General features: G+C 44.8%; 1 non-coding gene across 1 annotated transcript; it reads left to right on the top strand.

Annotated features, from left to right (window-relative positions):
- The first annotated feature begins 585 nt into the window (after positions 1-585).
- Positions 586-660, top strand: Trnas-uga. Its single transcript has one exon. It is a non-coding gene; the product is annotated as a tRNA-Ser (tRNA).
- The last annotated feature ends 13,543 nt before the right edge of the window (positions 661-14,203 follow it).

The following is a 14,203-nucleotide window of genomic DNA, read 5'->3' as shown; positions in this document are numbered from 1 at the left end:
CTCCTGAAAGAAAGGATATTGCGGAGACATGGCTTAGCCACAGCCTGGGGGATGTTTCCAGAATGAGATTTTCACTCTGCAGCGGAGTGTGCGCTGATATGAAACTTCCTGGCAGATTAAAACCGTGTGCCCGACCGAGACTCGAACTCGGGACCTTTGCCTTTCGCGGGCAAGTGCTCTACCAACTGAGCTACCGAAGCACGACTCACGCCCGGTACTCACAGCTTTACTTCTGCCAGTACCTCGTCTCCTACCTTCCAAACTTTACAGAAGCTCTCCTGCGAACCTGGCAGAACTAGCAGTCCTGAAAGAAAGGATATTGCGGAGACATGGCTTAGCCACAGCCTGGGGGATGTTTCCAGAATGAGATTTTCACTCTGCAGCGGAGTGTGCGCTGATATGAAACTTCCTGGCAGATTAAAACCGTGTGCCCGACCGAGACTCGAACTCGGGACCTTTGCCTTTCGCGGGCAAGTGCTCTACCAACTGAGCTACCGAAGGTTCGCAGGAGAGCTTCTGTAAAGTTTGGAAGGTAGGAGACGAGGTACTGGCAGAAGTAAAGCTGTGAGTACCGGGCGTGAGTCGTGCTTCGGTAGCTCAGTTGGTAGAGCACTTGCCCGTGAAAGGCAAAGGTCCCGAGTTCGAGTCTCGGTCGGGCACACGGTTTTAATCTGCTAGGAAGTTTCATATCAGCGCACACTCCGCTGCAGAGTGAAAATCTCATTCTGGGAAGATTTTCAAATGTTCGTGGTATAATGAATCAGCTTAATAAATAAATGTTATTTTCTGTCGGTTTCGGTCAATCATACCGGTCACTTAGACCATCATCGCCGAAAGAAAACGCAATACATTATGTGGAAAAGCGATTCATCATTCTCTTCCATGATTCGAAACTAAGAGAAAGATGAATTGCTTTTGCATCTAATGGTTTATAGAGCTAATGGTTGAAAGTACAGATCTTTAAATATACAGATCTTTAAATATCTCACGGCTGTAGAAAATCAGCTCACTAAAACATTAAGGACACTGAAGTGTTTAGAGAATATGAAAAGAATTCCGAAATAGAAAAGCGAAATGTATCAAGTGGTCAGTAGAGCGGAACAAAAAAGGTAGTGAAGGTATGAAAGAGTACTGGAAAAAAAGAAGAGAACAAGAAGTAAGGAACTGGAATCCACACGTTGTTCTTAGTCGGCCCATCTGAGAAAGAAAAAAAAAGATTTTGCTGAAAATGGATGGTTGCTTACGGGGCACCATGTACTGGTACGAAGTACGAGTATATCAGCCGAACACTGTGCAGTGGCTTGCGGAGTGTACACATGGAAATTAGCCTTGTTTTTACTATTGCGGCACCTTTAACTCACGTGCAAGTTACGGGCCCAAACACAATGTTACGCAAACCACACCCAAGTGGGTTTATGTTGAATGTGGGCAAGGAGTGTAACGCAACTTATAATGGTACTGATGTAAATCCTCTGTGGGGTGACTAGCCTCTCATGTAATTTATTACTTAAATTAACTGATCAAAGTTTCCCTCCAAAAATGATGATGGGAAAGGATTCTCGTGAGTGTGACTGTTTAACAGATAAATGCCGTCCTAAAAAATAATAGTTCCATTTATTTTCTTTGAATGCAACACAAATCTGATCATAAATTTGTGCAAGGAACAATTATGTATACTAACTTAAACCATACATGTAAATAGTCCTCACCTGATAGAAGCGTTCACGAGAACCTAGTTCAAACGATACTGCGTGGAATGAAGTGTGCTTCTGTACTAAAAGAACGGGTAGCAAAGAGAAAAGGTGAAACGTGTAATATCGATAAGCAAGTGTGTAATTGGATGCACTACGACAGTATCATGTCAGGAGGCGTCCGCCCCCGGTAGCTGAGTGGTCAGCGCGACAGAATGTCAATCTAAAGGGCACGGGTTCGATTCCCAGCTGGGTCGGAGATTTTCTCCGCTCAGGGACTGGGTGTTGTGTTGTCCCAAATCATCATCGTTTCATCCCCATCGACGCGCAAGTCGCCGAAGTGGCGTCAAATCGAAAGACTTGCAGCCGGCGAACGGTCTACCCGACGGGGACCCTAGTCACACGAATTTTTTTTTTTTTTTTCAATCTAAGGAGGCGAAATGGTTTTACGGATGCAACCACTGGGAAACATGAATTCGAATTCTGGGTAGCTGAAAAATCAACTGAAACCCTACGGACCGGAGCTGCAAATATTACCGACAGCACGGTGCAAGACGGCGTGCTGATGACGGCTGCTACTCGTGGTTAGCTCCGCTGCATGGTGATGGGCTCCGCCTTGGAGATCAATCGAAGCGCGAGCTCGAAAAAACTCTTTGTCCGGTTGGCCGGGCAAGTGAAACCGCTAATCAAATTACGCTGCAGCAAGAAGGGCGCAATACGTGAGCTACTCCTGCAACGACCAAAAACCAACATCATCTCAAATTCTCTTTGGCCCGGAGCCCAGAAAGCGACTGCTCCGCTGTGCCAGAACGCGGCTAATCGTGGCCGATTAAGAAAGCTTTCGCTGTTATCGCCTTCCAAGAAATTCGTCTAAGTTCCCACTACAATGCTCCCTCAACCTAGGCGCCAGTACCATTCGCTCACGCTGATTCCCAACGGTGACTACCACGTGTGCTGACGCAGTAGTCGAGCAGCCTATCACAGCCTCCGCCAGGAATTTCTGCGGGAAGCTTCCGGCGACGGTCGCCAGCGGAATACGATAGTTGGAGTGCGCCGTTCTCGTGGAGCTTGGAGTCCTTTCCTCCGAAACGTCTCGAACAATGGCACCGCCGTGGTCCTGAGATGGCGAGTTCCTTCCCAAAACATGAGGCTCTCGCGAGGAAACTGCCCCGAGCCGTTGTAGAAATAGGGAGCTCCTGTCGCTCTACCTCCTGAGACCCAATATCGAAAGAGAAAGGCAGCAACCACGGGACAGTACTCCGTTCACATTCCCAGTGGCAGGATGCGACTGGAAAAAAGCGCAGGTGACGCCTGTATATAAGAAGGGTAGAAGGACGGATCCTCAAAATTACAGACCAATATCCCTAACATCAGTTTGTTGCAAGATTCTCGAACATATTCTCAGTTCGAATATAAAGAATTTCCTTGAGACAGAGAAGTTGCTGTCCATGCATCAGCACGGCTTTAGAAAGCATCACTCCTGCGAAACTCAACTCGCTCTTGCGAACCATGGATGAAGGGTATCAGACGGATGCCATATTCCTTGACTTCCGGAAAGCGTTTGACTCGGTGCCCCACTGCAGACTCCTAACTAAGGTATGAGCATATGGGATTGGTTCCCAAATATGTGAGTGGCTCGAAGACTTCTTACGTAATAGAACCCAGTACGTTGTCCTCGATGGTGAGTGTTCATCGGAGGTGAGGGCATCATCTGGAGTGCCCCAGGGAAGTGTGGTAGGTCCGCTGTTGTTTTCTATGTACATAAATGATCTTTTGGATAGTCTGGATAGCAATATGCGGCTGTTTGCTGATGATGCTGTGGTGTACGGGAAGGTGTCGTCGTTGAGTGACTGTAGGAGCATACAAGATGACTTGAACAGGATTTGTGATTGGTGTAAAGAATGGCAGCTAACTCTAAATATAGATAAATGTGAATTAATGCAGATGAATAGGAAAAAGAATCTCGTAATGTTTTAATACTCCATTAGTAGTGTAGCGCTTGACACAGTCACGTAGACTAAATATTTGGGCGTAACATTGCAGAGCGATATCAAGTGGGTCAAGCATGTAATGGCAGTTGTGGAGAAGGCGGATAGTCGTCTTCGGTTCATTGGTAGAACTTTGGGAAGATGTGGTTCATTGTAAAGGTAACCGCTTATAAAACACTAATACGACGTATTCTTGAGTACTGCTCGAGCGTTTGGGATCCCTATCAGGTCGGATTGAGGGAGGACAAAGAAGAAATTCAGAGGCGGGCTGCTAGATTTGCTACTGGTAGGTTTGATCATCACGCGAGTGTCACGGAAATGCTTCAGTAACTCGGGTGGGTCTCTAGAGGAAAGGAGGCGTTCTTTTCGTGAATCGCTACTGAGGAAATTTAGAGAAACAGCATTTGAGGCTGACTGCAGTACAATTTTACTGCCGCCAACTTATATTTCACGGAAAGAACACAAAGATAAGAGAGATTAGGGTTCGTACAGAGGCATGTAGGCAGTCATTTTTCCCTCGTTCTGTTTGGGAGTGGAACAGGGAGAGAAGATGCTAGTTGTGGTACGAGGTACCCTCCGCCACGCACTGTATGATGAATTGTGGAGTAGATGTAGATGTGTCTCCCCCCCCCCTCCCCCACACACACACATTCTGATGTTGTGAGCAGTTAGCAGTTGGCCTCCTATCAGCCGGTTTCAGTCTGGAACCGCGCTGCAACTACAGTCGCAGGTTCGAATCCTGCCTCGGGCATGGATGTGTGTGGTGCCCCAAATAAAATCTTGTATAGAGGAATTGATCATGTGTAACCTTCAGCTATCTGAATATTTTTGTAATTTTATTTGTGTTGGGGATAACTTTGGTATCAATTATGATTAACAGCCTGCAAGGTATAATTGTATTGCTATATGTTAATATTCATATTATTTTGTTATTCACGTGTAATTTGAAACCTTATTTACAATGTCATATAGAGGACTCTAGCTATGTTTAATCTACAGGCACATACATAGCCTCCACACTCAGGAATTGCATGTGAGAGAATCAAATTTTAGGAGACACTATGTTTTTTTTAAAAAAAACTCACTATTTATACCTATTTCCTTTTATGCTAAGTATAATTATATTCTTTTTATTAATTATATTAACTTTGGTAACCACTTATCTCTAACAATTGATGAGTTGTATGTTATCTCAACTTAAATTTAATTTTTAAACTTTGAATAGAGGAATCCTATTATGTTTAAACATAGCTTCCTGAAAACTTCCTGTATAAGATTGTTTATGCAAGAATTAACCAATATCATTATATCTTAATATTTATTCTCCTATTATGTTTCACGTGAAATTCTAACATCACTTATAATTTCACATAGAGAAATCTAGCTCAGTTTAATTTTTGGGGCACATGTATAGCTTTGTACTCTAAAATTGCATCAGGGAGAACTCGGTTCTCTGTAGGTACCATTAGTTTAGAATTCTTTTTCTTTGTTTTCCTTTTGTCTATATATTTTATATCAATTTTGTTTTATTTTATACTTAATTAATTATATAAGCTTTCATTAATTATTTTGCATATAAACGTCACTCTATTAAAGAGTGTACCAACACACAGAGCAACAGCCAGGACAGAAACATTAGAAAAAGGTCCGCCTCCACGTGACAGGGACGGTAACGGTATGGGGGCTTGTCAAGCTAACCTAACTTGCAAGCAGCCATTACGGCTAAGAGACCTAACACTGCCTGGCTTGTCACTTGTTTTAAGTAGCACACGGCCCACCTTAGAAAACAAAATGTTCTTAGGGTAGTTAGGTTTAAGTAGTTCTAAGTCCAGAGGACTGATGACCTCAGATGTTTAAGTCGCATAGTGCTTACAAGGGAACCTCCCCATCGCGACCTCCTCAGATTTAGCTATAAGTTGGCACAGTGGATAGGCCTTGAAAAACTGAACACAGATCAATCGAGAAAACAGGAAGAAGTTGTGTGGAACTATGAAAAAAATAAGCAAAATATACAAACTGACTAGTACATGCGCAAAATAAGCAATATCATGGATAGTATCAACTCACGAGCACCGTGAACAGCTGCGAAACGAGAAGTCCTTGGTTCAAGTCTTCGATCGAGTGAGAATTTTACTTTCTTTATTTTCGTAAAGTTATGATCTGTCCGTTCGTTCATTGACCTTGTTATTGAAGTCGCGAGATTCGTATTGTCTACGGAATACATCTCACGTATTTAAAGCACTCTCGTACAAAGAATCGAACAGTCAACTGCCCGCCAGGGAGCCTCGTTAGCAGGAATACTCTCTTTTCCGTGCGCTGTAGTCGACTGATGTCGTGTGTTTCGATGTTTGTTTAGGTGTAGCGTCCCCATACTACGGCGCAGTTACCTCGCATCGGACGGACAGATAATAATTGTCTGAAAATAAAAAATTAAACTTTTCACTCGAAGGAAGACTTGAACCAAGAACCTCTCATTTCGTAACTGCTCACGCTAACCACGGGACCACGGAGCTCCTGAACTCACACTATCCTTGATGTTGCCTATTTTGCGCATGGACTACTCAGTTTGTATATTTTGCTTATTTTTTTCAAAGTTCCACACAACTTCTTCCTGTTTTCTCGATTGATCTGTGTTCAGTTTTTCACGGCCTATCCACTGTGGCAACTTATAACTAAATCTGAGGGGGGTGCGATGGGGATGTTACCTTGTTAGAGCCATTTGAACCTCTCAGCCCGCTCGTCTCTAACGTAAAATAAACACAATTCTTATATGCGTGCATTCTATATGCCGGTTCGCAGCATCCGATTACCTTCTTTGCATGACAGTGTAATATAGTTGCGAAGTGACATTAATTAGCACGTATGCAAATTCAGATTTTACAATGGCAGATAGACTGGTTTGATGGCCCTTAATAAGTGTACGAAGAAACCAGAGGGCCAGTCGTGTAGCATGTGCAGATGCGAAAGTGGTACGAAGCGTACAGGACAAGTGAAACGCAACAGCAGGGCGAAGGGTGCGGGCAGTGAATGGCGCGTGCACGGGGGTGCGGAGGCAGGGAGGCTGCTAGCCCGGGCGGCGGGTGGCGGGCGACGCGGTCAGTGGGGCAGGGCGGCGGGAGGCGGGAGGCGGCAGGCGGCGTGGTGGGGGCTGGACCGGGAGGCTGCGCCGCGCCGCGCCAGTAGCCGGGCAGCCGTCGGCGAGCGCGCACGCACCAGCCACAGCCTCGCAGCATGGCGTCCCGCTTCGTCACCGAGCGCGTGCCCGACGGCGCGGGCCCGCCGCAGGAGCAGCCGCCGCCCGGCGCCACCGACGCCCAGCCGCCCCCGGCGCCGGCGGCCGCCCCCGACAACAGCCCGGCCGCCCCCGAGGCCACCCCCACGGCCACCGCCGCCGGCAGCCCCCGGCAGCAGCAGCAGCAGCAGCCGGACAAGGAGAAAGGTAGGCCGCGCCGGATCGATTGCCGGCGAGCCGAGCGGAGCAGGGCTGCAGCCGCGAGTCGCCGCCCCCGCAGCGTCGGCGGCGCGCCGCCCCGCGCTACCTGCTGGCTGGCTGGCCGGGCTTCCGCCTGCACCCCTGCCTGCCTGCATTGATGGGGTGGCGCCGCCAACGCTACCCCCGCCGCCTCCGGCCTAATTCTGCCGCGCTGTCAGGGCGCACCCCTCGCGTCCCACCCTCCACGGCCCTTACGTCGGTGTGCATTTGTACGCAACTCTCAGCCGTCTCACTACAGTCCACAACACTCCTCCCAAAGCTACATGGGTATAACTTTGAACATAGCTGCTAAGGTTCAGTGACCGCGTCAGAATTATATTGCAACAAATAAGCCCTCGATCACAAATATTAAGTCAAAATTGACCTGGTTTCGACGCTACTATGAGCGTCGTCTTCAGAATTAGACTAACTGTTCTAAAACATATTAGGTATATAGTACATTAATAAAATTAAAGTTTGTATTGACTGGAAAAGATGCAGTACTTACATGTCACATATCAAAAAAGATCTGAACCGGAAAGGCGACGTCATGAACAGTTGTGAGATGGCAAGCCGCTAAGGGCTGCTCGTACTGTGAACAAGGGTTGCAACAATTAGTCCAATTCTGAAGACGACGCTCATAGTAGCGTCGAAACCAGGTCAATTTTGACTTAATATTTGTGACCGAGGGCTTATTTGTTCCAATGTAACTATATGGGTATACTTGTTTTCGAAATAGAAAACTCGCAGCTGTTACTTTTAACTACTATTATTTTAGTAACAATATACTCATGTTTCATTTCTTTAGCTCTAGTTTCGTGGTAGCAGCCCCATTTTCAAACCGCCGTTCTTACGACAATCCAAGCTGTAGAAACGGAACCTGACATCGCCATTGGTCACAGACTGACACCGATCGCCGATCGCCAACTGAGTTAGACTAATTGTTGCAACTCATCAGCTTAGCAGATTATACATGGACTTGCTGAAAAGTACTGCCTTTAAATTCTTTTACGTGAAAACTCTTAAAGTTTTTTAAATAAAACAAACTTTATTAACATGCCACATCTTAGTTCTTCATTAAATGTTTCACAGTTCCTAGTATGGACAAACAGTAACTGTGTAGTAGAATGACAGAACGGCAAATTCGTACCGGACCAGGACTCGAACCACTTATCGCGATACGAGATAAACGGGAAGTCTGGGTTCGGGTCCCGGTCTGGCACAAATTTTCAATTATCGTTTATCGCACTTCTGAACAACATAGGTACTGCAATATCGTACCTATTCGCCGACACAGGGCAACCGTCCTTCATTAAAATGTGTCCCCTGTACCGGAATATACGTAATGAAAATACGGGTGCAAGATGTAGACACATGGTCGACGACGCATGGAAGTTTGAGTCTCGCCGTGAGTTGTGCTCCGATAGACTAATGGTAAGCCGACCGCTTACGGTAATCAGAAAAACTGGGTTCAAGTTCGAGTACGGCACAAATTTTCACTGTCGCCATTCCGTTGTATAGCGGAATGTCCGTGGTTCCCCATATTCGCAACTGCGAACACATTTCATGTATTTCATGTCTGTAGCTGCCGCAGTGGCTGTTCCTTCAGACACGCATGCTTCGTATTTCTGAACAGCACAGGACCTGCGATATCGTATTTATTCTTCGTGTCTACATATTTATTTCTCAACATAGCCACTCTGGAGACAAACACATTTCTCCCAAGGAGAGACCACTCTGTTGATACCGTCCTGCAGAATGTTTGACTTTGTTGACCGAGTCATAACCTCACCTCTGCTTGCACCGCTTCATCACTACCAAAGACAATTCCTCGAAGGCGTTCTTTAAGTTTTGGAAACAGATGAAAATCGTATGTGGCCAAGTCGGGGCTGGATGGAGGATGGTTGTGGACAGTTAAATAAAATGGCTCTGAGCACTATGGGACTTAACTGCTGTGGTCATCAGTCCCCTAGAACTTGGAACTGCTTAAACCTAACTAACCTAAGGACATCACACACATCCACGCCCGAGGCAAGATTCGAACCTGCGACCGTAGCGGTCACGCGGTTCCAGACTGTAGCGCCTAGAACCGCATGGTCACTCCGGCCGGCTGGGGACAGTTAACCCACGGCGTCGGATTGCTGCAGATGCCGCAGAGCTGCTGTCTAATCTGGCATTCTTCTCGAACAGCGCGTGGGGAAAAATTAATACCAACATATTTCCGTGCGAACTCAGAGTTCTCCTGTCGTAATGGTCAATTCATTCTATGTCAGCGACAATCAACATAAAATTTTACCAGTCTCATGAAAAATTTCCTGATTGTAATTATGTGACAAAATTTCGCCCCAATGAAAAACGCGTTTATCTTAATAATTGCCGCCTTAACTTGGTTATCAAATTTGTGAGATTCTCTCCCCAGTATCGTGATAATAGAAAACCAGCTTGTGCCAACTTTATCCGCGCAGCAATGCTGGAGAATACGACACAAAAAATAAAATGTAAGAAAATTATAATAAAAAGTATAACTTTGGAACTTCTATTTCCTAAACAATTACTTCATTGGTTATGGATCCGCAAATTCGAGTCTCACATGAAAATACTGCAGAATTAGAAAATTTCACAAATGGAAAAATACTGGATGAAAGAAAAAGTGAACGGCAGTGGTCATCGTTGCACTTACGTAATTTAATTTTATGCTTGTCTGGATTGCAAATATTTTATTCCGTAATGCATTTTGGCCACTGACCATCTTGAAAAGGTTATGCCGTTGATGGAAGTGGAGTACCTCGTCAATGAATTTTGATGTCGACAAATTGGAGGGCGCAGTCTACTTTGAAAAATACTTTTCTTGTTCACAGTTGTCGTGATTACATTTGGTGGAGTCGTGAAAATTAAGTAGTTTCGAATCTAACGAGTCATCATCCGTATCAGTATCTTCTTATGAAACTAACACGCCAACTCGTAATTTAGTGTTCATAACGGTAAAAATGACTCATTAGGGTAGAAACTTATTAACTGTCATAAATCCACCGAATGCGATCACGACAATTGCGAATAGAAGTGTATATCTCGTCAACGTAGTCGGTGCAAATCGCGAGTGGAAATTGCTGGACTTTACCCGTTTGATCTGTACCGACGTCATTGACGAGATATTTTGTATCGATTTAATTCGTGTCCTTTTCAAGAAGGTCAGTAGGTGAAATTTGCCAGGCCATTAACAAAAGATTTGTTATGCGGCACAAATATAATTAAGCCGTAGCTGGAAGGAAGTGATATCCTGGTTGAAGGCAAGCAGTTCAAAAAGAATATTACAGCTCAGTCAAATTTACAGTGTTAATCGCCTTTAAACCTGATCAGACAAAAACTGGAGGGTTTCCGAAGAGAAAGTTTTCTCCTTCAGACAATCTCATCACAAGAATCAGAATACGTCATTGGAAAAAAGAGCACAAATGTCTTCATCAATCAGAGTAATCCATCGAATTAAAACCAGAAATCTGCTCATCAATAAAATTTAAAATAAGAAAAACAATTTACGAAGGGTCTTCTAACAGTGATTACACATAATTATCAGAGGCCAAGTAAATTTTATTGAATACCGCACTGCACTTCAAAGTCACAAGTTATGTGAGACTATGCTTCATCATCTTCAACAAGTCTCTGCAAACAACGCACAGAACGTTCAGTTTCTCGACGATAGAAAGACGCTTCTTAATCACTGAGCCATACGAGAACCGCTGTGTGAAAGTCCTAAGTGAAAGTCCTAATCGTTGGAAGTTCTCTTTCCGCTCCAGATGTTCTTCCACGATCACCTGGACATTGTCCTAGGTGTTCGGCGTCGCTGGTCTTTCTTGCCTATCAGCTTCAGCCACTTCTGTTCCGCTTTGGTCAAACTGGTGACAACAAACTACGGCTGGATGCGACGCTGCATTCGGTCCATGTACCGCCAGATTTCGCGGCGAATGTGTGAGCAATCTAGATGGTTTGCACACAAGAAAGGTACTGTTTGGCGTACTTCAACTATAGGAATACGTGTCTAGTTGCCACACCATTCCACTCCCACACTGTGATTCATCCGTTATCCGTACAGCAGCAGAACTGTCTGGGGGATACCCACAACATCTGCTCTCTTCTGATAATGTCCCACCCGTGTTGTGCGACGGTCTTAGCGTGAGATGACATGTATAATTTACTTTTTGAAATCCCTACGTAACGAAGACCTAGTTAGAAGGAAATAATGATGTGGTTGTAATTAAACAGTCCACCGAAAAATTACAGCTCAACCTAACCTACGATACTGACCGGCTTAAAATATGGTCAATAAAACCGAAGAGTTGCGGAAAAGCAAGGTTCCGTCTTAAGACGCACATCGAAAGATGTGTTTGCGGTTTCTTTTACCGTAAATTTAATTGTGCATTAGGAGAAAGAGGATGGTTGCAAGAGATTATGAGCCATAGGTTTTGCATCCGAAAGAAGTAGTACGTGGTGCAAAGAGTACGGAAAAATTTTCGACCATCAGTTTGCTCGCAGAAAATGTAAACCAGTTTCAATCGTGTATTTTCCGTACTTCTGTAATCGAAGATATTTTATCGCCTGTTTAAAGCACTCTTTATATCATGTCCACTGATGTGGAAGATGTTTCCGTAATTCCAGAAATAACTCCCAAAATCAGTTACTGTCATTTTTTAAGCTCCTCTAAACTGATTTTGCATCGTCTTCAGTGAGGTTGCGCCCATGTAAAGAGTTGCTCCACGGCTATGATCCTTGAGTGTGCTTTCGTCGAATACCACACTGCTCCTTTATCAGTCCGTTGATATCTCGGTATACCCTCCTTCCTCATACGCAGATTATATGAGGAGCAATGCCTGATCTAGCGCCGTAACAGGGGAAGAAGCGCTTCGACTGCTGTGGGGTCATTGACCTAGCGCATCCGCAGCTATCAGGAAACGCTACTCTACCGATACGCAAATGTGTTCTACATAGTGGTTCAAAAATGGTTCAAATGGCTCTGAGCACTATGGGACTTAACATCTATGGTCATCAGTCCCCTAGAACTTAGAACTACGTAAACCTAACTATCCTAAGGACATCGCCGGCCGAAGTGGCCGTGCGGTTCTAGGCGCTGCAGTCTGGAACCGCGAGACCGCTACGGTCGCAGGTTCGAATCCTGCCTCGGGCATGGATGTGCGTGATGTCCTTAGGTTAGTTAGGTTTAACTAGTTCTAAGTTCTAGAGGACTAATGACCTCAGAAGTTGAGTCCCATAGTGCTCAGAGCCATTTTGAACCATTTTGAACCTAAGGACATCACACAACACCCAGTCATCACGAGGCAGAGAAAATCCCTGACCCCGCCGGGAATCGAACCCGGGATTCTACATAGTCTGTGAAGTTCAAGATACCTGTCATCCATTCAGTGGAAGCTCAGAACCATCTGAATTTAGTCCCTCGTGGCGTTTGTTTTCCGAAAACTTTCTCTGGTAAAAATTTATTGTCCCTATAATGCAGGAAGCAGCACTGTAAACACAGTACACATTCTGGGAGCAAGCCGAGAAGCTATCTTCGATTGTCAGGGTCAGTTATAGTCGTAGAGTAGCGAAAATCGAAACTTTCATTTAAAAAGCCGACTACATGTGTTCTCTTCCGAATTTTATCACTAGATTGTATATCTGCAGTTTTGTACTGCAACTACGCACCGAAATTAGCACTTTGCTGTGAACTGCTGAATATAAGCCAATTAGCTGGGCACTTTCTCCGACAGAAATTGATTAATGTCCATGAAAAACTAGGATAAGGGGATCATAAACTCATATATCTGGGAAACTGGATAGCCCGATATCCAGCTTGCCTAAGGAAAAGAGCCACGAGGAAGCAGAGACGCAATTCTAGGGCTTATATAAAAACTTCTTACCTAGTCTGGAAACCTGAGAAAATAGAAATTTGTTTGCAATGAACTTCTGGTACACAGAAGGCGTACCGCTCAATGCACTCGCTGAACGCAGCAAAATATCAACACATGTCGATCATGTTAAAAGTTCTACAGTGCGAAATTCCTGACAGAAACAGCGACTGGCGTTGTCTGGCTATTTTTTCTGCGACAAAGCCGTCTCAAGAGACTTGAAGAGGGCAACTGGCTAACACACTCAAACATTTTCAAAGTGCCTCATTCTGCGAACTCTACAGAGCATTAATATCTCCTGTCGTGGCGTCGTGATTGCTGTGTGGTGTATACAGCCGAGGACGGGAATGTTTGACGGTACATCTTCAATGCTGGTATCTATACAGGTTCAGGATAGAAATATCGCCCTTCTTCCCCACGTCCCCCATTTTAGTTTCCTAAGAGTCTCTATCGTATATGACGAGATAGTTATGAATTCCTCGAACTCGTTCATAACAGATAAGGACCGCAAAATATACCACCTGGCCAAAAAGTTTCAGGAGTGGATTAATAAACAATGATGTGAAGATGACAGTTTTAATGCTTTAGTGTACTACATAATCATCACTCACTTGATTGCAAGACACACAATGTTAATACTACCAAGTGCAACTGCCAGAAAAATTCTTCTTTGGGATGATGTTCATCTCACGGCTCACTCTGGCATGAATGTCAGTTATGACGTCAAAGTCTCCACCCTTCATGTGAATTGCTGCACTCAGTCATTCTGGGGTGGATTCGCACTGATAACACAAAGTTTCGTAATCTGTGATGATTTTTTCCAGAAACGAATTATCCTCGTTTCGCGTTTCAATCAACCGGCGGCAGGCGTTCACCCGTCGTTGTTTATGTTAGGAAGTCAAAGTGAGCTGTACAAATTATTCTTCCACACATTCTGCTGAATGTCTCCAACACTTGATTTACAACTATTGTAAGGAAATGAAACGCCTACAGCCGTCCTTATGATATTATTTATTGTATAGCTACCAGTCTTCGAGCTTCAGTGCGCCATCTTCAGGCTGTAGTTGACGCTGAAGGGGTTAACACGATCTATACATTCACTGTCTGTAAACTTTGATGTTAGCACTCCAGCCATCAATGGTGTGTAGACTTTATGAC

The sequence above is a fragment of the Schistocerca piceifrons genome, chromosome 5 (assembly GCF_021461385.2).
Source record: "Schistocerca piceifrons isolate TAMUIC-IGC-003096 chromosome 5, iqSchPice1.1, whole genome shotgun sequence".
Lineage (NCBI taxonomy): Eukaryota > Metazoa > Arthropoda > Insecta > Orthoptera > Acrididae > Schistocerca > Schistocerca piceifrons.
The sequence above is the reverse complement of the archived record's forward strand: the minus strand, read 5'-3'. Positions and strand labels throughout refer to the sequence as shown.